Below are 25,225 nucleotides of genomic sequence, written 5' to 3' on the forward strand. Positions count from 1 at the left end.
GACCTGTAAGTTATAAGCCTTTTTTTTTTTTCCAGTTTCCTGATGGTTACTGTTGAAGGCCTCTTGCAATGATAATAAGAACTTCAAGGGCTGGTCCAGCAATGACAGTGGCTATCCATAGGCTGACACCAGCACACAACAGGGCCACATCTTTAGGGCAGGGCTATCACAGCCTAAACCAGAAGTTCTTAATCTGCAACTGTTACCAAACACAAGTCCATGTGCCCCATGCACAGTGAGGCCAAAGAAACCAAAACGTCAGAGTTTGGAGCAGAGAAAGGTTTACTTCAGGGCCAAGCAAGGAGGATGGGTGGCTCACACTCAGTAACCCCAAACTCCCTGATGGTTTTGGGGAAGAAGTTTTATAGGCAAAATTTGGGGTGAGGGCTGTAGGGCATGTGACTTTCTTCTTGGTGGTGAGGTAACAGGGCGGTGCTCCAGTAATCTTGTGCTCAGCCTGAAGTTAACCACCCTCCACCTGGGTGGGGCCTTAGTTCCTACAGAAGAACTCAAAGCTATTGTTGTGTATATCCCTTGAGCAGGAACCAGGATCCTGCCTCAAGGGTTGCACTATTGTTTCTTGATTGCTCCTCTTTTGATTCTGCATTCCCTTACTTCCTTGATTAATAACTGTTTAAATCTGCCCTTTGGTATTCTGGGAAGGTCCAGGAGGCTGAAGCCTTTATCCTGAAAATAATAAATGGGGGACCCGGAAAAGCTTTTGTACCCAGGAGGGCTCCACGGGATCCTGCTCTGTTTTAGAACCTACAAATATACTTCAGGAGGATCATCAATAACTTGAAAATTTCTGCAAATTTAACGTTTATGTCCATACATTGATTTTACTTAAGGACAAAGTCCTTACATTTCATCAGATCCTCAAAAAACCCCATTACTCTCACGATAGTTAAGAACCACTGGTCTATTGTGTGTCCTGAGTAGTGCAGTTAAGACAACATGAAGATCTTTAGTCAACAACAGGATGCATCCTCCTGCTATGTGCATTCTACCTTTGTGGAAACTCTAGGTAATATCTGAGACCATCGAATCTATACCAGACATTCCTCTGCCATTACAGATATTTACTATGCATATAACAGAAATAAAAATAAATCAGACAGGAAAAAGTATCTGTCAAAAATGTTCACTAAAAATGCAATACATTCTTTGGTTATGAAAAACCATTTAATGTTTCATTAATTTCCTTGGTCCTTCTAAGCATAATGATCCTCACCTTCCCAGAAAGTTAATATAAATGATTATGAGGTTCTGGGCTTTGTTTTGCACTTTCAGAGCTAGACAATGGATACCACAGATGCTGGTGGGAATGTAAATCAACAAACCCTTTAAAAAACAATTTGACAGTATGTGTCAAGAACCTGAAAAAAAAATGGTTTTCTCTGCTGGGCATCTATCCTAAGGGCTGGTTTTGTTTATCACCAAATTATTGCTACTATTTTTTAAAAAACAGAAAAAATAAAAGAAATAACTTCACTTAATAACAGAATATTTACAAAAACTGATAGATCCACTTGATGGAAACATGCAGTCATTAAAATGTTTAAAAAGCATTTACAAGCATTAAGAAAAGAAAAAGGCAGATACAAGTTTATATATAATACATCATTATAATTATGTAAGAATTATACATAATAAAAAGACTGGAAGGATATATACCAAGAATATTTATGAGTTGTCTTTTTAGTTTTTTGTACTTTCCAAAATGTTCTAGAGTCAGCATGTGATTATGGCTAAAGTTTAAATAGACTGACTGATTAACTGCCTTCCCTCAGGGCCACCACCACAATAATGGAGAGCCTAAGAGCTACCCAGGAGACTTGACTGAGGAAGTATTTTAGTGATACTGCTGATTGCATAAGACTTTTACAGACAAACCACCACTGAACCCCTTTTGTATCATGGGAACAATGTTGAGAACAATATTGGTTTGATTGTCTAGTTGCACTTTACTCTTATTGTTCCTGAATGTTAACTGGTTTAGCATTTTGTCAAGCAGGCTAACAGACTCTGCTGGTAAGGGACGATGGGCCCTGATAGATTGACAGAGTTTGTAATTTACCCAGATGGCAAAAGTAAGACCAACATGGTACCAGCTTCATGCATCACTTGACTTACATGACAACACCAAATCAAAGACAACCACGTGAAAGACAACGTAACCAGTAGGTTGCTCGGTTGCTGAGGAGCCCATCCAGACTTCAGCTAAGCAGTCTTGTAGTCTGCAGCTGTGATTTAAGAGGAAGGGCATGAGGTGGAAAGTCCCATGCCTCCCAGCAGCCTCTCACAAGACAGGGAGTCAAATGAGAAATGCCAAGGCATTTCACCGAGACCTAGGCCAGTCTGTGTTTGAGTCTTGCCTATGTGGGCTATATGGAGCCATTCAAGGTTGTCAGAATGCCAGCATGGAACTACTGCCCTACATATTTGTCCTACCCTCTTTCACTCTTAAAAGTGCCCCTGGTTTAGACAATCACCATACAATTATACAATCACCATACATACCTAAAGAGGATAACCATCTACCTCTTTTCCACAAAACACAAAATACTGCACACATAAATATGCTTACTTATAGGTAGGGAGTAAGAAAAAATGGAGGAGTGAAAGCCCACCTCTAATTTATTTGTTAATGTGGTTTTTAGAACTTAACAAAAATGATTCTGAGGTTTACACACAATAATAGATGGACAAAGTTAGCTAAGCAAAGCAAAAAAAGGGACTCATATTAATATGCATTATAGAGACACAGTAATCAAACAGTTTAACACTGATAAAGGATCAGGTAGATAAACAATTGGAACAGAATGGAGAAGTCAAGAGACAGAGCGACATTTCTATGTTTACACACAGGAGTATATATGAAACTGCACAAGTAGGTGCAGAATGATGGATTCCTTAGGTAAATGGTATTGAAACAACTGGCTAAGTGTTTGAAAAGAGAGAGATTAGGTCCCTGCCTCACACCAAATAGCAAAATAAATTTCAAGAAGATTAAAGAGATAAATGTAAAAAGAAAAATGATAAAAGAAGTATAAAAGATAAGTTGGGTAAGTACTTTCTTATCTGATCAGGCATGGTCCTGCAACCCATGAAATAAAGGCAACATCATAAAGGAAAAAACCCTGAAAGGTGTGGCTATGTAAATATGAAAAAAAGTATGTCAGAATAATACTAATGCCCACTTCACAGCATTATTATTCCCATTTGTCAGATGAGAGAACTGAGACTCAGAAAGGTTAAATTACTACAACCCTAGTAGCATGGCACCAATTTGAGGTATAGCAATATGTCTGTAAGTAAACAGCATGTCCTAATTTGTCCGTGAGTGCAGAGATCATATCTTCTCCAGGGGTCCCCAGGTATCTGAATTCATGCTTCTCCTACAACTCTATAAGAGAGCTTAGTTAATGACCTTAGGTGACTGAGGTCTTAATTAAAATTCCGGAAAGGTTTGCTACAGCCAAGATGTATCCCATAGAGAATCTGTGGGAAAAAGAAGCAATAAACATATGCAGTTTTTGTTGTTGGCCTAAAGATGGGTTATGACCTAAACTCAAAGCAAAAGCTTTATTTCTAGTCTTGATCTTATGTTGCTGATCTCACTCATGTAGGTTAATGCTACTCATGTCATTACAAATTACAAGGAAAAAATTTAGCAGCAAAGAAATTACCCAGGATATTCTGGGAGGAAAGTTTACTTCTGTCAAGTTTAAGTGCATCATCTGATATTACTCCTTTGCAAAGACAAACAATTGAATCTCAAAGCAAAAGATTATGGCCTCGAAGAAATGACTAGGCTAACTTAAGGTGTATTCAGAAAACACTTTCTTCTAAGCAGTGAAACCTGAGCAACTTGGAGATAAATACATAGAATATTATAATATTTTCTAACAAGAAAAACAAATTTGCAAGCGCAGGCTGTCTTTTTCATAAACTACAATGTCAAACTGCTTTTGAAAACTCTTAGGGGTCAGGGTCCTTCTCAATGAAATGGCTCTGGCTTCAAGACACTTAGAAATATGAAGAATACAAGCTAGAAAGGCCTTTAAAGACCAGCTGATACAACTTTATTTTGCAAATAGAGATACTAAGGTCAAGATTTTGAAAACCAGTAAGAAAAAGATGAATACATCATTACAACATCATCAAAGAACATGAATAAGAAATTCCTCCAAAAATAAAGAGTAATGAAAAATAAACAAGGTCTACAAACTCCCTATTTTCTAAATAATCCAAGCTAAAATAATAGACAATATTTAACATTTATTGAGCACTTTCTATCTGCTAGGCACTAATTGCTTATTTAATCCTCACAGTGACATATGAAATAGGTACTATTTTCATCCACATGTATACATGATCCTTGAGGTTGGCCTACTTGGCCTATGGGGAGACATATAAGGTTGTCAGGGTCCAGTGTGGAGCTGCTTCATCACACAGTTGTTGTGCCTCTGTTCACTCTCCAAAATATCCTGGTTTGGATACTCACCACCCTTCTTATTCCAACCTCTAAGTGTAGGAGTGTCCTATGGTTTTAAATATCTTCATGTCTCAAATGTTACCCCCCAGAGAGAACTTTCCTGAATACCCAATATAAAGCAGGTCATCCTGTTATTGTTTATCAAAGTACCATACCTATTCTTTCATAGCATTAACCACATCCTACAATTAGTCATTTGTTTAATCATTTGTTATCTGTGCCCTGCTCCTCGTTGTGTGGTGAACTCTTTCACAGGATAGAAAACATCTCAGTTACCTATCATATCATATGTGGTGATATGACATACCTGTCACCACACACAGTGTGACAAACAATAGCAGCTTAAAATAACTTTTCTCAGATTTCAGTGCCTCCATGCTATTCAGTATGTCATGGATGGACAACAGGAGTTTGTATTTAAAAAAAAAAAAAAAAAGGATCCCAGTGACTCTGATGCAGGTGCTTTGCAAATTACCCTTTGAGAAACACAGGTATAAGAGATTGAATTTATTTAAATTAATACCTCTTTATTCATTCTAAATTTATTGAGGGTCTACAGTGTGCCAGACATTATGGTAGGTACTAAGCCAAAGAATCATTTGATAAGCCCTCATGAAGGCTGGAAAAGGAAATAAATCTTACTAATACAAAGGAGGAAAACACCATAAATCACATAAAGCAGAAAAGACAATGGGATAAAGAGCCCAGAAGGACACAGAAAAGTTTTTTAAGACTTTGGTTTTACTGGTAACATAATGTCTAGTCAAAAAGTGAGAAACCGCTTTAATATTTATATTTCACAGCAGGTTTCATGGACTTTCCTAAGTAATGATTATGTCTTGGGAGGCTTTATTTGGACACTGGGCAATTATAATACCATGTGTACTTCAAAATAAATGCTTTCAAACTCTACAGGATGCAGAAAAATCATGTTGATAAAAAGCAGCTTTTAAAATGTCCTATTTCAGTGGGTGATACCTTAGTGTCTTATCCTTTAGAATGCCCCCCCTTATTTCCTCACTCATTGGAGAGTGCAATTTTCCACACACGTGGTGTTCAATGTCTTTTTTTAGGTAAGGAAAACTCAAGAAACTATAAAATTTACACCCAAATTAAAGCCATTAAAACAAGTGGATTTGTAACATAAAAACTGTAAGGCATCACAGTCAGAAATAAGCAATTATAGGACTTGGCTTTTATCCATGGTTCCCAACATGTTTTTCCTTTGAATTCTAAATAATCTTGAGAGGTTTTTTTAAAATTATTATTTCTCATAACTTCCTCCTCTATGCAGTGCTATTTAGAGAAAAATGATAAAATTTTGAGCTATTAATATAATTTGGTCATTCATTCACTTATTCAACAAATACTCATGGAACCCCAAATATGCCCTGTCTTAGGAGCTAGGCATACAATAACAAACAAAACAGACAGAAATCCATACCCTCATGGAGTTTCCATTCAAGTGTATGGTAAGTAGGTACAGTAAGTAAAGCACAATTTGAGTGCTATGGAGAAAAGCAGGGAATGTGAGCAGTATTGCAGGTAGTAGCATTCAAATTATAAAAAGGATGGTCAGGGAAGACATAACTGAGAGGTGACATTTGAGAAGATTCTTGAAAGAGGTTAGGGAGAGAGACATGCAGATGTCTGGGCAAGGGCCATTCCAGGCAAAATGAAGCAAATGCAAATACATCCTGGTGGGAGCATGTTTGGCAAATTCAAGGAAAAGCAAGGAGATCAATGTAAGTGTAGTAGTGGGCCAAGGGGAGAGTCATAGGAGAAGTTGGGGAGGTGGGCAGGAGTAGATCATGAGGACCTTATGGTAAAGCTTTTACCCTGGTGGAGAAAGGAATCACTAGTTTTGAATAGGGAAATAGCATACTCCTTTAGAAATATCACTGTGGCTGCTGTGTGGAGAACAGAGTGTAGACAATCAAATGTGGAAGCAGGGAGTCAAGTTAAGATCTTGCTATAATCCAGGCTAGAAATTGTATCTTGGACCAGAGTGGTAGTAATGGGAGTGATGAATAATGAATGCATACAGAGTCTAAGGACTGATCCCTAGAGTCGTTCAAAGTTCAGAATTGGGAAAGTGGAGGAGGGGTTCATCAAAGGACACTGAGAAGGAGAAACCAGTGAGCTATGAGGAAAATCAAGAGATTACAATATCCTTGAAACAAAGTGAAGATATTGTATCAAGGAGGAGGAGGTGATTAACTATATCAAATACTGCTTGTAAGTCAAGTTACATGAAGACTGAGAATGGGCTTTAAGATTTAGCAACATGGATGAGACTGGTAACTGTATTAGGCTGCTAGTGCCGCCATAACAAAATACCACCGACTGGGTGGCTTAAACAACAGAGATTTATTTGCTCACAGTTCTGGAGGCTACAGTCCATGATCAAGGTGCTGGCAGGTTTGGTTTCTTCTGAGGTCTCTCTCCTTGGCTTGCAGACTCTTGCTGTGTCCTCACATGGCCTTTCCTCTGTGAGCACGTGACTCTGGTGTCTCTCTCTGTGTTCTAATCTCCTTTTCTTATAAGGACACCAGTCCTATTGGATCAGGGCCCACCCTAATGAACTCATTTTAATTTAATTACCTCTGTAAAGCCCCTATCTCCAAATAAGGTCACATTCTGAGGTGTTGGGGTTTATTCAACATATGAATTTGGGGAGACAATTCCGTCCACAACAGCAACCTTTATAAAAGCAATTGTGTACAGAGTGGTAGGATTGAAATCCTTAAGAACAAGTGGAGAAGAATAGAGGACAGCAAGTGTAGACTACTCTTTAAAGGGTTCTTGCTATAAAGGGGAAGGAGAAGTGGGGCAACAGCCAGAGAGGGAAATGAAATCAAGAGAGGTATTTTGTTTTGTTCTATTAGAATGGGAGAAACATTAGTAGGTTATGTTTATGAGAAAGATCCAGGGAAAAAACAATGATATGGGAAAGGAAGAAGAGAATCGCAAGAGGGATATCCTGGAGTTGGTGAGCAGGGGTGGGATTAAGTGCAATGGCTTTAGCTGTTCATCCACAGGAACAGGAATGAAGGCTGAGCGTATGGGTACAGAAGCTGGTTGATGGGAAAACGTGGTGATAGTAGCTTGAGGAAAATTTCTTTTGATTATCTTATCTCTGTTTTCTCAGTTAAACAGGAAGCAAGTGGAGGGAGTGGACATTTCATTTTTGTAAAGGGAGAAGGCACAAAATAGTCATCTAGAGTGTTAATGGAACTGGCAAATATAGCATAATTGCCAGGCAGCTTTAAGGATCCACTTGATGGTGATCTTGAGTTTAAACTGAGACCACTCAGCAAGATGGCATGAGTTTCTCCAACCATGTTTGATTTAACCAGGCTTGGGATTTTATCAAATGAGTATGATTAACAAGAGAGAGGCAACATAGTTGAAGGTAATAATGGACTGTGGACACTAAGACACTAAGCCCAATGTGGATGGAAGTGAGAATATGTTCATGGCAGCAGTGGGGTGGGAGGTCCCAGTGGGATAAGATAGTTGTTGTTATCAGGATATCAGAGGGAATGAGTTGGTGGTCAAGTCGGATGCTTGACACTGACGTTATGGAGGGGTTGCAGTTATTGATAATAACAAGATAAGATATGGCCATGGGAACAAGTAGCAAAGTTGGTAAAGAAAATAAAACTGAAGAGCAGGTCATGAAACTGAGAGGCCAGGTTGTGGGAAAGGTCACATACATGAATATTGAAATCACCAAGGATTTAAACAATTGACAAGGGTGATAGTGTGCGATGAGGTAAAATGTCTTTAATGACTGAGAGGAGTAAACTGGAAGTCAGTAGATGACTATAATATAGAGGAGTGTATTAGCCAGGGTTCTCCAGAGAAATAGAACCAGGAGGATTTAAAGAGATTTATTATAAAGAATTGGATCACAAGATTATGAGGTTAACAAGTACCAAGGCTTGGAGTCAGCAAGCTAGGGGCCCAGGAGAGCCAATGGTGTAGTTCCAGTCTCAGTTTGGAGGCCTGAGAACCAGAAGATCTGATGATATGATTTTCAGTTCAAGTCCAAAGGCAGGGGGAAAAACAAACAAACAAAAAAAACAATGTGCCAGCTCAAAGGCAGTTAGGCAGGAGGAATTCCCTCTTATTTGAGGAAAGTCAGCTTTTTGTTCTATTCAGGCCTTCAACTGATTGAATGAGACCCACCCAGATTAGGGAGAGCAATCTGCTTTACTCAGTCTATCAATTTTAATGTTAAACTCATCTAAAAGCACCTTCACAGACATAGCCAGAATAATGTTTGAACAAATATCTGGGCATCCTGTGACCCAGTCAAATTAACACATAAAATTAACCATCACAAGGTGTAACAGGAGATATCTAAAACAATGACATAAAATTCATAAGCTGGGAGAAGGAGGAAGAGAGAATATCAGCAAGGAGAAGCAATAAAAATACCTATCCTAACTCCAGGATCAATAGTAATTGGGGTATGTTAGAGAAAAAAAAAACTACCGTTTAAAAAGGCTACAGTGAGAGTCATTAGGGTAGAGCCAGATTTCATTTAGAAAAAGGAGGTAAAGGAAATATTAAGAGAAGTTACAGAAAATAAATAGGACTTTGCTGAACACTGACTCTGATTTCTAGAGTGAAAAGTAGATGTTTTTCAAGAGTTGAGAAATAGGTTTTAAAAAAAAGATGTACACGGCAAATATGGAGATAGGGAGACCTGGGATACCTGTGGACCTGACATCAAAAGATAAAAGGACAAGCAGAGGGCTTCCCTGGTGGCGCAGTGGTTGAGAGTCCGCCTGCCGATGCAGGGGACGCGGGTTCGTGCCCCGGTCCGGGAGGATCCCACGTGCCGCGGAGCGGCTGGTCCCATGAGCCATGGCCGCTGGGCCTGCGCGTCCGGAGCCTGTGCTCCGCAATGGGAGAGGCCACAACAGTGAGAGGCCCGCGTACCAAAAAAAAAAAAAAAAAAAAAAAAGGACAAGCAGAGATTAGTCCTAATGGCTCCAAATGAAAATAGTGGAGGGACTCTGACCACTGCTGGCCAGAGAGGACGGGTGGTGGTTTTGTCTGAGAGCAGGGCTGTTCGGTTTTATTCTGTTCTTCATATTTTTCCCCCAGTATGGGGATTTCATCCCCTAATATTTATTTTCTTGCTATGGATTTTTATGAAAAAAATCCAGCATCTGATAAACTGTTATAATAGGCTCTTGCTTTACTCAATAAACTGTCATGCTGCTTAGAACATAATTTCTTTGAGGACAGAGTCTACACGGTGAACATTCACTTTAAAACTAGTTTATCCTATAGAATCTCTTAACTTTTCTATCAATGATTTTATGTTGGCTGGTTTGTGCCAATGGGGATAACCTGTTACACTGCTTCAATGTACCCCTTGTCTATTCAACTTATCATTAGACCTATCTATCTCTTCAGGCCTTTGAGAGAGCTCCAACAATTCCAGCTCCTCCAGGAAGCCACAACTGGGAAAAGGAAGGCAAATACCCTGGTCCAACTCAGTCTGACCACAGAAGTCCATTACCCACAGGCTGAATGGTACCCGCCTCAAATTCATGCCTATATTCTAATTCCTGGAAACTGTGAACATTACTTTATTTGTGAAAGAGGTATTTGCAGATGTAATCAAGTTAAGGGTCTTGAGGTGAGGAGATCATTCTGGCTTATGGGAGCTATCCCTAAATCCAATGACAAGTGTCCTTATAAGAGTGAGGCTGGGGGAGATTTGACAGACAGAAGAGGAGGAGGCAGAATGACTACAGAGGCAGCGATTAGAGTGATACAAGCCACTGTAAGCTGGAAAAGAGAAAAACAACAGACTCTCTCCTTGAGCCTCTGACGAGAGTGCAGCCCTGCATACACCTTAATTTCAGACATCTGGACTCAAAAACTGTGAGGGAACAAATTTATGCTATTTTAAGTAACCAAGTTTGTAGTAATTTGTTTCAATAGCCACAAGAAACTTAGACACTCACCCTTCAAATGTCACCCCTCTCTTAAATATACTCACTCCTCTATTATATGTTTATTTGATGCATATGATTATTCAAACAGAATCATAGTGTGGTGGTGCCTTTGGGATCACGTAGAGCTGAGTGTGAATCCTGGCTCATAAAATCTGGGCAAGATTTTATATCTCACTGAACCTCAATTTCCTGTTAAATAAGAATAAAATTATTTTGAAAAATCGTGATAAAGGTTAGAGATCATATGTTATGCATAATGTACACATTCAGAAATGTTATTATATTCAGTACTCCATGGGACCACATTAGTGATGTCTAACACTAAAATGTCCAAGGGATTGATAACCATATCTATATAAGCAAGTCCACCCAAGACCCAGGACACATCCCCCCTTCTTGTCAACTACTTCCATCTACACTCTCCTTTACCAATATTTCTTAACAAGAGCAAGAACCCAGGGATTCTAAATTCTAATCTTAATTTTGAGGCATGCTTGTGAGGGTAATCCTGGGAACTTCCAATGGTCTTTATCTTCCTCAATTTCAGTGTCTCCAAAAAGACTTACTATGCCTCCTGAGATACACAAAGATCTATAAACAAATAAAAGACCGTAAACATTTTCATCCTTGATGTGAACTGTGTCATCATAGGGCCATTAACAGCATTGACACTGGACCTCATTCAGTTACTTTTTGCAAAAAAGAATCATGTATCCAGGGATTTAAAAGCTACTTCAGCAGCAGTCAAATCATTGTGTCAGCAAAACCAAGGCCATATATTTTATGTCTTCTTTCCAGAGGTATCTCTGCAAGAGAAATTCTCCCATAGTGTATAGCCCGATGTACAGCCAGAAACAAAATGGGTTTCAGTATATTGTTATCTTTTTCAAGTATATCTGTACGTATTTTTAAAGTATCGAACTCATAATTGACAATGGCCTACCAGTCAATGATTTTGAGGAGTTTACTTACATCCTACGAGCATTTTTCAAATTCTGGCTAGCAATGCCTTGATAAAAGAAGATATCAAGATATTATTCTGAGATGACTACCATGGAGGGAATTTTCCAGCTTTATGTTAGCTTCAGAACTACATGTCCGTGAAACTGTCTTTCTCAGAGTCAGGGCTCTGGTATTGCTATTATTAGAGAAAGGGCAAAGTAAAGCTCAATAAATAGATACTCTCTTCCCTCTTCTCTCTTTAACTCCTAAAAATGTGTTGACTGCCCTGCAACTGATCAAAACATTTCCCTCAGGTCTTCTAGAATAATCCAATTTAAGTGCTAAAGGAGTATAAGGGAAGGGCAAGATTGAGTCTGTTGTGTGTATGTATGTGTTCAAGGGAAGTAGGCTGAGACCTACTTCATTGAGGAAGTAAACATTTGAACCAAAGGACTAACTGCCATAGAGCAAAATGTCATGCAAATGCTAGATATTGAATAAATATTTCTATCACAATTTCCGATTGGAAATTTTAAAATTACTACCAACGATGTTTATGTTTTCCATGTGCAATTCTGCTAAAAGAAAGTTTGGAAATGACCAAAAATTAATATACAATGCTTAAAAGACAAGAACACTTAAAGTAGTCTCTCAAATTCCATTGAGTCATTTGTATGTATGAGGGTAGCTACCATCCCAGAGGCAGTCATACCACGCTCACCACAGAGTGGAATGTTGCATCCAGAATTCTTTTCATTGCACCTTTAGTAATTTTTGACCTAAATATGTATAGGCTGAGTGTACTCACACAAACCACTTTAACTGCTCCATGGCTGACTGAAAAGGGGGGAAGTATACAAAAAAAGAAAAGGACTTGGAAATAGGAGGTATATAAGAAGAAAAGCAACTTCACAATAGTCAACTACTGCATGTAGATAAACATGGCTCCTCTGTTGATATTTTTAAAAACCCTTATCTTTTTTCTCCAAAAGTGTCCTTTAACCTCAAACTTAAATCAGTGACATTTCCTGATTTCCCCAGGGTGGCAACGTGAATCCAGTGTTTTCAATGATAATGAATTTTTTTTTTCAAATACACTTATATCTCCAACAGAGCATAAGACTTTAATGCTACCATTGACAATAAAGTGATATGGAACGCAGAAGCTGTATACATCATTAGTAAACCTCAGAAACTTTTCTACTCCCAGTTGTCCTTGCTTACTACTTTTCTTCGGTAAATTAAATAAGGAGATAACAATGGCTCATAAAGTGCTGAAAACACTTTACAACAAGAGCTCCATGTCATCTTTCTTTCGCAGAAAGGCTTACTTTGCTTAGGGCATGCTCATTGCAGTCTCCCTCTTTGTTGTATTTATTAAAGTAATGATGCCTGAATTTTCTGATTTCCCTCAGCCTCTGATTATCTCATGCACCAACCTCTTTCACAGTGCTTGTTTAAAGTCGCTCATTCATTCACTCGTCCATTTATACAACAAATATTTGCTAGTGCATACTTGGTGCTCAAGACTGTTCTAGGTACTAATGATACAGTGGAGAATGAGACAAGCAAGAACCATGCATGACCTCACAGAGCTTTCATTCTAAGAGGAGACGATAAAAAAATTACATAAGTGATTCTTTTACAAATGCTCCGAGGGAAAAGTACAGCATAGTGAGAGTTTATAACAGAGTAAACTGGTGTTGTTCAGGAAGGGGAGGCATTAGCCAGATAAGGCCACTCTGGGAAAATTACATTTAAGGTAAGATCAGAAGATTGTTGGAGTTAGCTAGATAAAGAGACGTGGGAAAAACTGTCCAAGGAAGAGAAACAGCACGTGGATGTCCTTCTGGAAGGAAAAATTTTGGCAGTCCTGAAATTAAAGAAAGTCATTCAAGCTGGAGCTCAGAGTGAAGAATAGAAAGGGAAAGATGAATTAAGAGAGGAGAGGTGGGGGGGAGTGCAGGCAGATTGTACGCAGCCATGGCAAAGAGTTTGGATTTGACACAATATTCAAGGCACCCCTTGAATTAGATAAAATAAAGACAGTTGGGCTAACTAACTTGCTAGAACTCTTTGTACCCATTGATCTGAAGATAAATGCACATCAAAATGAAAATGCTTCGTATTGCCAAACTGTGTATGTTTATATCGATATACTATTGAGTTTATTGATTATAACATATTGCATTATATTATTTTACACTTATATTTTCCCATTCCTAGCTACTTTAGTACAAGTACTCAAGTTTAAGGTCCAAGAGATGATGCACCATGCTCATCCCTGGAATTTCGATACATTGTAGAAAGTATCTGACATCACATTAAATCTGTTCTTACAGATATTTGGAATTTTTGTTTGCTTTAGTTTTTCTTTTTAATAGGCCTATCTTCAAAATGGCTGATAACTTAAAGCCAATCTAATCTCTACATTAGGTAGATACGTAAATGGAGGATATACTATAAATGAAAGCATGTTCCACAAATCATAATTACTCTGTATGCCAAAAGCCTATTTGAATTTTATGAATCAATGGTTAAGGTAGTCTTATCCCATGATGTCCTCTAAAGGATATGTGTGTCAGGGTGAGAGAGAGAGAGATGTGTGTCAGGGTGAGAGAGAGAGAGAGAGAGAGAGAGAGAGAGAGAGAGCAGGTGATTATCTAAATGGACATACACATATTACTGCCTTCCATCACCAAAGATTCTACTTGTAGTGAGACCCGGTAGTGTCACAGTATGACAAAAATAGATTCAAAACCAAATTTTTTTCCCCTACTGAACGTACATGTAAATTAATTGTGAGTTAAAATATTTGGCCAACTATTGACATAAAGACAGTGAACTACATTTCAGGGAAGCACTATGGAATGAACAGAGTATATTATGAAAACGGTAGATCTAGTTTAAGTTCTTCTATTGCTCCTCACTAAATGTGTGGATTGGGCGAGCCACTTAATCCTTCTGTGCCTCAGTTTTCTAATCCATAAAATGAATATAACATATTCAGAAATTTGAAGTGAAGGTCAAATTATATAATATAAAAGTACTTATTAAATATTTTATTAAACTATTAACTATTATCAAATATTAACTATAATTAACTATTAAACTTATAATAAACTATTTATTAAACAGAGTACTTTCAAATATCACCTATTTTTTGCCACTGGAGAATCCTGATGCACTAACTTTGCAGTGACTAATTCGTTCAAATAGTTTTTTTTTTTTTTTTTGCGGTACGCGGGCCTCTCACTGTTGTGGCCTCTCCCGTTGCGGAGCACAGGCTCTGGACGCGCAGGCCCAGCGGCCATGGCTCACGGGCCCAGCCGCTCCGCGGCACGTGGGATCCCCCCGGACTGGGGCACGAACCCGTGTCCCCTGCATCGGCAGGCGGACTCTCAACCACTGCGCCACCAGGGAAGCCCTCAAATAGATTTTTAATTGAAACTGTATATGAAAATCTTACTGTTACTTAAATTGTTCCAGAGTGTAGTAAAAGGAAAACTTTCATTTTGTTAATGAAGGAAGTATAATATTGATACATAAACCTGATAAAAACACAAATAGGAAAACTACAGACCAATCTCATGAATATCAATGAAAGATTTTGAATTATATTAGCAAGCAGATTCCAACTACACATTAAAAATAAAGAGATATGGGAATTTCCTGGCGGTCCAGTGGTTTGGACTTGGCACTTACATTGCCAGGGGCCCAGGTTCAATCCCTGGTCAGGGAACTAAGATCCCACAAGCAGCATGGTGCAGCCAAAACTTTAAAAATAAAAATAAAGAGATATTATGACGAAATGGGATTTGTTCCAGAAATGCAGGGATGGTTTTATATTAAAAAATTCATTATCTACCATTTTAATAAATCTAAGTAAACAAAACAAGATATTCTCCATAGATACTGAAAACAGGCTGTACAAAATTCAGCACTGTTATGTAACATCTCTCTCTCTCTCCCACTCTCTCTCACACATACACACACACACACACAATACAAATATATATGTTTTTATATATATGTGGATACGGAAACATTTAGGAACATTGTCACTAAGGAGAAGAACAAGGGAAGGATTTCCACTACCTTCAGGACAATTTCATGACAAGAGAAAATGATTGGAGGTATGAGAATTGGAAAAGAAGTTTTGCACATAATATAATATCTGGAAAACACAAAGAAAATCCACAGATAGACACAAGGTCACATGGAAATGTAGTATATGATAATCATATCACATAACTGAGAATAAGAGCCATTTGCAAGAAAAAATTAAATTGGATACATCAGACACCATAATAAACACCAAATACAACAGAAATGTAAACGTTCAAAAATTGAATCCACAGAACTATTAAAAGAAAACATTGAGGGAGATTCCTGTATAACTGGATATGGGGAAAGAAAGTCTTCTAAATATAACTCAAAATCTAGAAGCAATAAAAGACTAATGATTCTGTCTACATAAGAATGCGAAATTTTGGAATAAAAATAAATAAATATCATAAAACGGTAAAAGACAAATGAAAAACTGGAATAAAATCCATGCGACTTATAAACAAAGGGCTATTCCCCAAGTACATAAAGAGCTTTTAAATAATGAGAGAAGGGGCTTCCCTGGTGGCGCAGTGGTTGAGAGTCCGCCTGCTGATGCAGGGGACGTGGGTTCGTGCCCCGGTCCGGGAGGATCCCACATGCCGAGGAGCGGCTGGGCCCATGAGCCATGGCCGCTGGGCCTGCGCGTCCTGAGCCTGTGCTCCGCAACGGGAGAGGCTGCAACAGTGAGAGGCCCGTGTACCGGAAAAAAAAAGAAAAAAAAAATGAGAGAAAAAGGAGAAAAACAAGATAGAAAAAAATGGTCAAAATATATGAACAGATAATCTATAGAAAAGAGAAATTAAAACAGCCCTCAACATATAAAAAAATACATCACTCACAATCAGAGATGTACAAATTAAAACTACACTGAGATACCATTAAAAATATCTATCAGATAGTCAAAAATTCAAAATAGCCCTTATCCTGATGATGCTACAGGACAAGAGGCAGTCTCATCCATTTCTGGTGGGTGTATAAAATGCCAAAAACATTTTGGGAGGGAATTTAGGAACATCTAACAGACTACATATGTTCTTACCCTTTGATCTAGCAATCCTTTCCCTAGGCACCTACTGTGAAGGTATATCTCCACAAATATAAAACAAAATATGCACATTGTTATTAATGGCGAATCTTAATTTTGTAATAACAAAATATTTCCCGTACATAGGACCATACATAGGAGAATTCTGAATAACTACGGCAAATCCACAGAGTTAATTATGCTGCTGCACAAAAATGAGGAAGGTAACTCTGAGTTGACAGAGTTACTTCTGAATTTACAATTAAGTGAAAAAAGCAAGTGCAAAGCAATGGATGCAGAAAACTTCCTTACTTATTTTATGAGGCCTAACTTAGAAAACTTCCCAACTTATTCTTAAACCAAAACCAGAAAAAGAGGTCACAAGAAAAAAATTACATGTCATTATTCCTGATGAATATAGACAAAAATCCTCAACAAAATACTAGCAAACCAAACCTAGCAACATGTAAAAAGGATTATATTACATGACCAAATGTGATTTTTTCCAGGAAGGCAAGGTTGACTCAACATATAAAAATCAGTCAATATTAATAGAATAAAAGAAAAAAACAGAAACCACATGATCATCTCAATAAACACAGAAAGAGCACTTGACAAAATCCAACATCCTTTCAAGATAAAAAAACACTCAACAAACTAGGAGTAGAAGGCAATTTTCTCAACTCGATAAAGGGCATCTATGAAAAAAGCCCACAGCTAACCTCATACTTAATAGTGAAAGAATGAAAGCGCTCCCTCTAAGATCAAGAAAAGGATGTCTGCTCATGACACTTCTATTCAGTATTGTACTAGGGGCTCTAGCCAGAGAAATAAAGCAAAAATGAATGGATGAAGGATAAAAAGAAAGAAAGACAAGAAATAAAATGCGTCCAGATTGGAAAGGAAGAAGTAAAACTATCTATTTCCAGATGACATGATCTAGGATATAGGGAATCCTAAGCAATCCACAAAGCAAAATATTAGAGCTAATAAACAAGTACACCAAGGTTGTATTTGTATGATATCAATAAACAAAAATCAAGTGTACAATTGATCCTTGAACAATGCAAGGGTTGGGGGGGGTCAACCCCTAAGCAGTCGAAAATCCATTTATAACTTTATAGTTGTGCCTCTGTATGCATGGTTCCACAGACTCAACCAAGTTCAGATATTGTAGTACTGTAGTACATATTTACTGAAAACAATCCATGTATAAGTGGACCCATGCAGTTCAAACCCATGTTGTTCAAGGGTCAACTGTATTTCTATACACTAACAACAAGCAACCTGAAAAAAAATTTTTTAATTCAATTTAGAATAATAGCAAAAACAATAAGAAACTAAGAAATAAACTTAACAAAGTAAGTGGAAGACATATAATAAAAACAATAAAACATCACTGTAACATATTAAAGAAGACCTAAATAAATGGAAAGATATCCCATGTTCGTTGAGTAGAAGACTTATTATTAAGATGACAATATACCCCAAATTAATACAGATTCAGTACAATCCCTATCAAACGCCAATTGTCTTTTTTGAAGAAATGCACGATCTGAGCCTAAGGTTCATACTAAAATGCAAGGGGCCCAGGATAGCCAAAAACTGTTGAAAGAAAAAAGTTGGAGAACTCATGCTCTTCAATTTCAAAATTTACTACAAAACTACTGTAATCAAGACAGTTTGATACTGGCACAAGTATAGATACATAGCTCAACAGAAAAGAATTGAGACTGCAGAAATAAATCTATCCATCTATGGACAACTGATTTTTGATAAGGGTGCCCAGACAATTCAATGGGGTTAAAATAATATTCCTTTCAACAAATGGTGCTGGGACACTGGAAAGCCACATGCAAAAGAATTAATTTAAACCACTACCTCACACCATATATAAACATTAACTCAAAATGGACCAAAGACCAAAATGAAACATCTAAAACTTAAAACTCTGAGAATGATGAAAACATAGAGGTAAAACATAAAAACTATGAAAACGTAGGTGTTAATTGTTGTGACTCTGGGTTAGGAAATGGTTTCTTATATACAACACCAAAAGCACAACTAACCAAAGAGAAAATATATAAATTGGACTTAATCAAAATTAAACACATTTGTTCATCAAAGGATACTATCCAAAAAGTGAAAAGGCAACCCATCAAATGGGAGAAAATATTTGCAAATCATACATCCAATAATAATTAGGTCTAGTATCTAGAATACATAAGGAACTCTTATAGCTCAACAATAAAAAGACAGCCCAATCATAACTCAATAAAAAGATAATTTTTAAAAAGAGTAATCCAGACATAAATGTTATGTTACGGAATTTAAGTACTTTCTGAAGATATGGGGATCACAGAAGGATTTTGAATAGAAAAAAGTGGTAAGGTTTATGTTTCAAGAAAGCAACACTAACAGCAATGAAAAGAGCAGATTAGAAGGAAGAGAGCCCATAAGAAGAAAAGTCATCTAGGAGTCCATTCAAATAAACCTGGCAAGCAACGAGGGTTTTACTAAGGAAATTACTGCCAAAAAGAAAGGGACACAATGAATAGGTATTATAGGAATGACCTATTTCTAACTGCACTGACCAGACTTACTACTGAAATAATAGTTTGAGTATAGGTTGTTTTCATTGATAAAACAGAGTTTTATCATCAATTGTTTAGAAGAATTTAAGTAACATAACAGATTCATAAAACCAATTATGTTTATTTTATAACAAACTGTGAATAAGTTTATGGTTCCTACAACATGAATTACTGTTTCCAAAAGAGAACTATTTTATAATGGTACCAACAGTTGCTTTTCATTTTCACCAAAACCTATCCAGAATAAGTACTAATTCTATGTTTTAAATTACATTAGTACTCATTGTAATAAATCTGCGCAATACAGAGTAAAAGAGCAAAACTTTTCTTTCATACTACTCCCCTGTCTAGGGTAAACATTGTTAAAATTTTGTCATTTATCTTTCTGTTCTTTTTGCCTTTTGTACATATATGCCGACACATACACACATGCATACACATATAGGTTTTAAAATATTTGTAAATATCATCATACTCTACATGTATTTATGAATTACTTTTATGCTTAACAATTCCTATTGGAACTTCCCCTCAAAAATACAAAGAAAATATTATTTTTACCTCTGTGAAGTAGCTCATATCAGGATGTACTTTATCATTGTTTAAGTCTATCTCCTTTGATGGACATTTAGGTTTTTGGGGGATTTTGGGGGGAGGTTGCTTTAAAAAAATGAGCAATCCCAGAATCTTTCTCAAATCTCGTACTGTTTCCTGTAAGTACTCCAGCGTTTGTGCAAAATGGAGATAAAATTATAGAGGTTCAGAGTTGGAGTGGACAGTGACAGTTGCTCACTTTAAGGGCTACTTTGTTATTAAATGAGAGAAGAACCTGCAGAGTGGCCCACTAATGAAAATACTTCAGATTATAAACGAGGAAACAAAGGTCCATGGGAGATAGGCAACCTGAACAAGGCATTACTTCCAAAAGGCAGCATGAAACTGTAAAAAGAGCACTGGACTTGGGGTGAGAATTCTGGCCCAGATTCTGACATTTTTACCATGGACAAGTCCTGGAGCATCTCAGAGACTTAATATCCCAATTTGTAAAATGTAAATAAAAATATCTCTTCACTGAGTTGGCGTGAGTCCCAAATAAGAAACTGAATATGAAAGTGACTTTTAAAGTGTCAAATGCTGTTCACATGTCAATTAATTCTTAATATCCAACACTTTAATGTGTTGACCACACTTCCTCCTGACACTCCAAATCCCCCAATATCAGTGTCTTTCTACCAAAACCCACAAGACTACCATAACAGCCAATCTTACATTCTTATTTTACTAAATAATATCTATTGAAGAAAAGAAGAATGGTGTTAACATTTATTGACTACCAGATAAGATACTAGGCAGTTTTTTCTTATACTAGTCCTAAGATATAATTATTCCCATGATATAGGTATAGAAGTTTAGAATCACAGAAGTCAAGTAAGCTGTCTGGGCTTCGCAGAGCAAATCTAAGGCAAAGCCGCAACAGGGACCACCAGCCTTTCTGATCCCCAACACATTCTCACTGAACTCAAACTTTGTGTAAGGAACAATCCATTCTCAACTCACAACAAGCCGAACTTTCCATATGTGCTTTTCTATCTCTTCTAAGGCCCATTTTCTGATACTAATTTCACCCTCCTTACTTTTTATTCCAATGAACAACAGACTTTTTTCTTTTTTCCCATATACATATTGATGGGATCTCCTACATATGTGGTACCTCTTCTCCACAGATGACTAAAACCATTCCATTTTTCTTCTTGTTACACAGGGGGATAAAAAGTTGTTCCAAAAATTGAGAATAAAATTGATCTTATTTTTTGAAACACACACACAGCTGTAGTGAGAAAGTATTCTAAGTCATTAATATTTCATTTTTTACTTTTCAGGTTCTTCCACCCCCAGAGTTGAACCTTATTCAATCCCTCTCAAAGGTTAGCTCAACGCTTCTCAAGGATACAGATTATCCCAGGCGATTAAGACATCAGAACTACTGAGCAGCAGGGGCGAATACAGAAAGTACAGAACGTTGACTCTGAAAATAATGTCGGAAATCATCTAGGTACATTCAGGTACAGTGAAAACATGAGAGTGCTATTGAAATGTTTAAAAAAGGGAGTGGGGAGTCAGATCTGTCTCGTTTCAGGAAATTGGGAAGTATGCAATGTACAAGTCATTAACACTGAGTTATTTCTGCCAGAGAAAATGCTGTTGGGACTGGACTGAAAGAGACAAGAAAGGCTGACTTGTAACTTCTTTACGGAGGAAGAGCAGCATTACTAGGAAGGAGGCAAGATACTGAAAGGTTCCTAGAAGCACTCCCATAGGAGGGAAGGAACAGGAAAGAAAATGGCAAATAACACTCTCTAGCAAAATACTGCCAAGAAGAGACGTGACTTATATCACCATCATATCATAACATAGCACACTGCCATCAACAACAACAACAAAAAAGGATCTATAGCTGCACAACAAGAGAACAAATAAGAAATACGTGATTCAGGAATATGCACGAGTCAATAGAAGCTAAAGCATGAGCTGGCAGCACTTGGCAAAGAAGTGGGAAACAACAAATCTGTCACCAAAATGAAGCCAAACTAGAAACAACACGAAGAATGACAGATACTTCTGAAATCATTGTAAAGGACAGAGAGAACAGGATTGATAAAAGTAAAGAGAATAAAGTGGAAATGAAGAAAACATTAAGAAAAGTCTGAGAAAATTTAAAATACAGAGGCCAGGTAAAGGAGAGTCAACATAAATAAATATCAGTATATATTATACATATTTAAATAAATAATTATGAAAACTTTGAAGAAGGGAATCAGGTGTCAAATCTACATGTTAAATGGTCACACCAGGTTCCACAAAAAAATGACAAAAAATGAATAACAATTAGATATATTCTGTTGAAATATAAAGAAAAAAATTCTCTGAGAAATCAACAAAAGTATCAAATCAGTTATGGATGAAAAATATTAGGATGGCCTCAGACTTCTACAAAATAACATTCAATGCTAAAAAGATAGTGGAGCAATGAAAGAAAAGAACCTCTACCCATAACAAAACTCTTATTCACCATCAAAACCTCAGACGATATATTTCCCAGGAGTTTTACGGGGATTTTTTTCCTTTTGAAGAAACAACTAAAAATGGAAAAAGAAACTAGCTAACAAAAAAACACTAAATGAAAATTGGACAAGGTAGTTATTATTAAATTCATTTGTCTGATATATTAAAATTGAAACACATGCAGGGATTATGTTCAGGGGGAAAAACATGTAACTGTTACAAACACTGACAACACAGAAACAATGTAACTTACAAAGCTGATAGGGAAATAGTATTAGTGTATATGTTGAGTTCCTCATCTTTCATGGCTGAGAGTCAAAATAGATCACTCGTATCTGAAAAATAACAGAGGTATATACACGATTTAAAGGTATAAACACTAAGAGAAAGAATATAACCAAATAAATTGGGGAGCACAGAAATGGGAGGATACTGGAAAAAATGGAAATATATTAAACATTTTCACAACAGCCTGAAATATCAATACCATAAAGAAAATAAAAAGGCCAATGATAGACTGGGCATAAATATTTGCAACATAAGGGATTTCCCTGGCAGTCCAGTGGTTAGGACTCCATGCCTCCACTGCAGGGGGTGCGGGTTCATCCCTGGTCTGGGAACTAAGACCCCACATGCTGTCCGGCATGGCCAAAAAATTAAAATAAGTAAATATTTGCAATAAATATCACAGATCCCTAATAAATGAAGAGCCTCTAGGGCTTCCCTGGTGGCGCAGTGGTTGAGGGTCCGCCTGCCGATGCAGGGGACACGGGTTCGTGCCCCGGTCTGGGAAGATCCCACATGCCGCGGAGCGGCTGGGCCTGTGAGCCACGGCCGCTGAGCCTGCGCGTCCGGAGCCTGTGCTCTGCAACGGGAGAGGCCACAACAGTGAGAGGCCCGCGTACCGCAAAAAAAAAAAAAAAAAAAAAATCCGGAATATAGGAAATTCCATAGGACAAATGACCTGGTTTCCTCAACAAATAATTTGTAGGGGAAAAAGGATGGAGGGCAATTGTTTTTAGTTAAAAGAAGGTTTTAGAGCTATATAAACCAAAAGCAGTGTGTCAACATTTTTGAAACCTAATTCAAACAAATAATTAAAAACACAATTTTAAGACACTGGGGATATTTGAATATGGATTGAGTATTAAATATTAAGGATTCATCGTATTTTAGTACATACGATGATGATATTATGGTTTTTAAAGCCTTATCTGTTAGAGAAACATACTGAAATATTAAAGCGTGAATTAATATGATATCTGGGATTTGATTTTAAATATTCCATAAAAATTATAAGAAAGAAAAGGGATAAGTGAAGCAAAAATGTTGGTAAGTTTTGAATCTGGAGATGGGTCTATGAGGACTCACTATATTATTCTCCCTACTTATGAACATGTTAAAAATTTGTGTACATTCAAATGAGCAGTCCTAAAAGTCCTGTATGGCAGTGCAATTATCTGTGTCTAGAGAACAAATAAATCAGAAATATCCCAATTACTTCAGTTACCACTGAAATATAATTCCCTTTGATTTCTTTTACTGGTATGATTTTTTTTAAGTAACAATTTTAAATGAGGCATATAAACAGTCTTGTGACAGTTTTTTATCTTGAGCTGACTGGTTGACTCTGAACTGACTGGTCATTTGAACTGACTGTATAGGGACTTTGGCTAAAATAGAATTATATTATTGCAATTCTGTGCATGAAATCCTTTGTCATTTTGGGCAGGGGAAGAGAAGATATGAAAATATTGTGGATATAATCATAAGAAAAATTAATGTGTTATTGATCGTAGCTCCGATACCAGGAGGTACACAAATGTTGCAGCATCTCACCACCACTCCCCCACCCAACTAATCCGGGGCAGGGTTTTTGCTCCTCTAACAAATCTTGCTCTGCTGTTAATAAATACTTCAAGCAAGCTATTACCCATCACAGGCTAACTGCATTTTTTTTTAAAGTCTCTGGACAATAGAATATTTGAAGATAAATGAACAAATCCTAACAGAGGCATTTCAGACAGGAGGGAAAAAAACGCAAGGGGGATGATCAGAAGTAAGAAGTAGGGGGTCACCAGCACTGTCGAAGGACACCAAACATAGTTGATTGTATCTACCTTTAGGACTAAGTGGGCATAAGACTGTAGGGAATACACTTGAACTACTGAGTAATGCAAACTACCAGACACTTTTAATGCTACTTTAGCAAAATTCATATTTCAAAGCAAATAATACATATACTTCATACAATTACCCCACATTGATCATCCATCAAAGAAAACATTCTCAGGACCTTGAATTGATACCCTTTTATTAGCTTTAAGTGCTTTGAGAACTTTAAAAATTGTTTAAATTCATTTGTTAAAAAATAAATATTCCACTAATTTTAACAACACATCTCCCTCTACTTCCAAATTGCTGAGGTTTTCACTATGTTGTAATAGCAGAAAATAACCAAACACAATGTGCATCACGTACCTCTAGCTAATATATCATCGGGCAAAACACAGCCACACAGAATTAATGGATGGCACTGCTTACCTATTCAAGTGATTAGAGAAATCCAAACATACACTGGAAGATTTAATAGGATTAAATGATTATGACCTTCAATATGATTCATTTCATTTCATTAATAGCACAATTTCAGTGACCGTTTCAAGTCCAGTGTGATGGGAATTCAGGAGTCTGAAGTTCATATTTGCTATTTCAACATTTTCACCTACTTTTAGTAGTTTTCATTTGAGTGGTGATTTTATCTTCAGATATGCTTATTTACTCCTCCAATTCTCTTCTGCTATGCCTTATGCCACTATCACACTACCATGAATTCCTCCCGTGGTGGTAAAGCCCTTGCCACTATCTGTGCTTTTATTGCAGAATCTGCCAAGGTAGCCAGATTCTTAACACTGTCCTTCTCTGCAGCTCACAGTATAAACCGCTCTTCCATGATACATGAAGGACATTAACACACACACACACACACACACACTCTGAGTCAGCT

General features: G+C 37.2%; 1 long non-coding RNA gene and 1 other non-coding gene across 2 annotated transcripts in view; one reads left to right on the top strand and one right to left on the bottom strand.

The window, feature by feature from the left end:
- The window catches only part of LOC141277555 (uncharacterized), a 270,298-nt gene extending 247,742 nt beyond the window's left edge, over positions 1–22,556 (bottom strand). Inside the window, exon 1 of the long non-coding RNA XR_012329128.1 lies at positions 22,472–22,556. This is a non-coding gene — a long non-coding RNA (uncharacterized lncRNA). The remainder of the gene's footprint in view (positions 1–22,471) is intronic.
- On the top strand, positions 15,097–15,169 carry TRNAV-UAC (transfer RNA valine (anticodon UAC)). Its single transcript has one exon. It is a non-coding gene; the product is annotated as a tRNA-Val (tRNA).
- Positions 22,557–25,225: the final 2,669 nt, after the last annotated feature.

The sequence above is a fragment of the Tursiops truncatus genome, chromosome X (genome assembly GCF_011762595.2).
Source record: "Tursiops truncatus isolate mTurTru1 chromosome X, mTurTru1.mat.Y, whole genome shotgun sequence".
In the NCBI taxonomy this organism is placed as follows: domain Eukaryota; kingdom Metazoa; phylum Chordata; class Mammalia; order Artiodactyla; family Delphinidae; genus Tursiops; species Tursiops truncatus.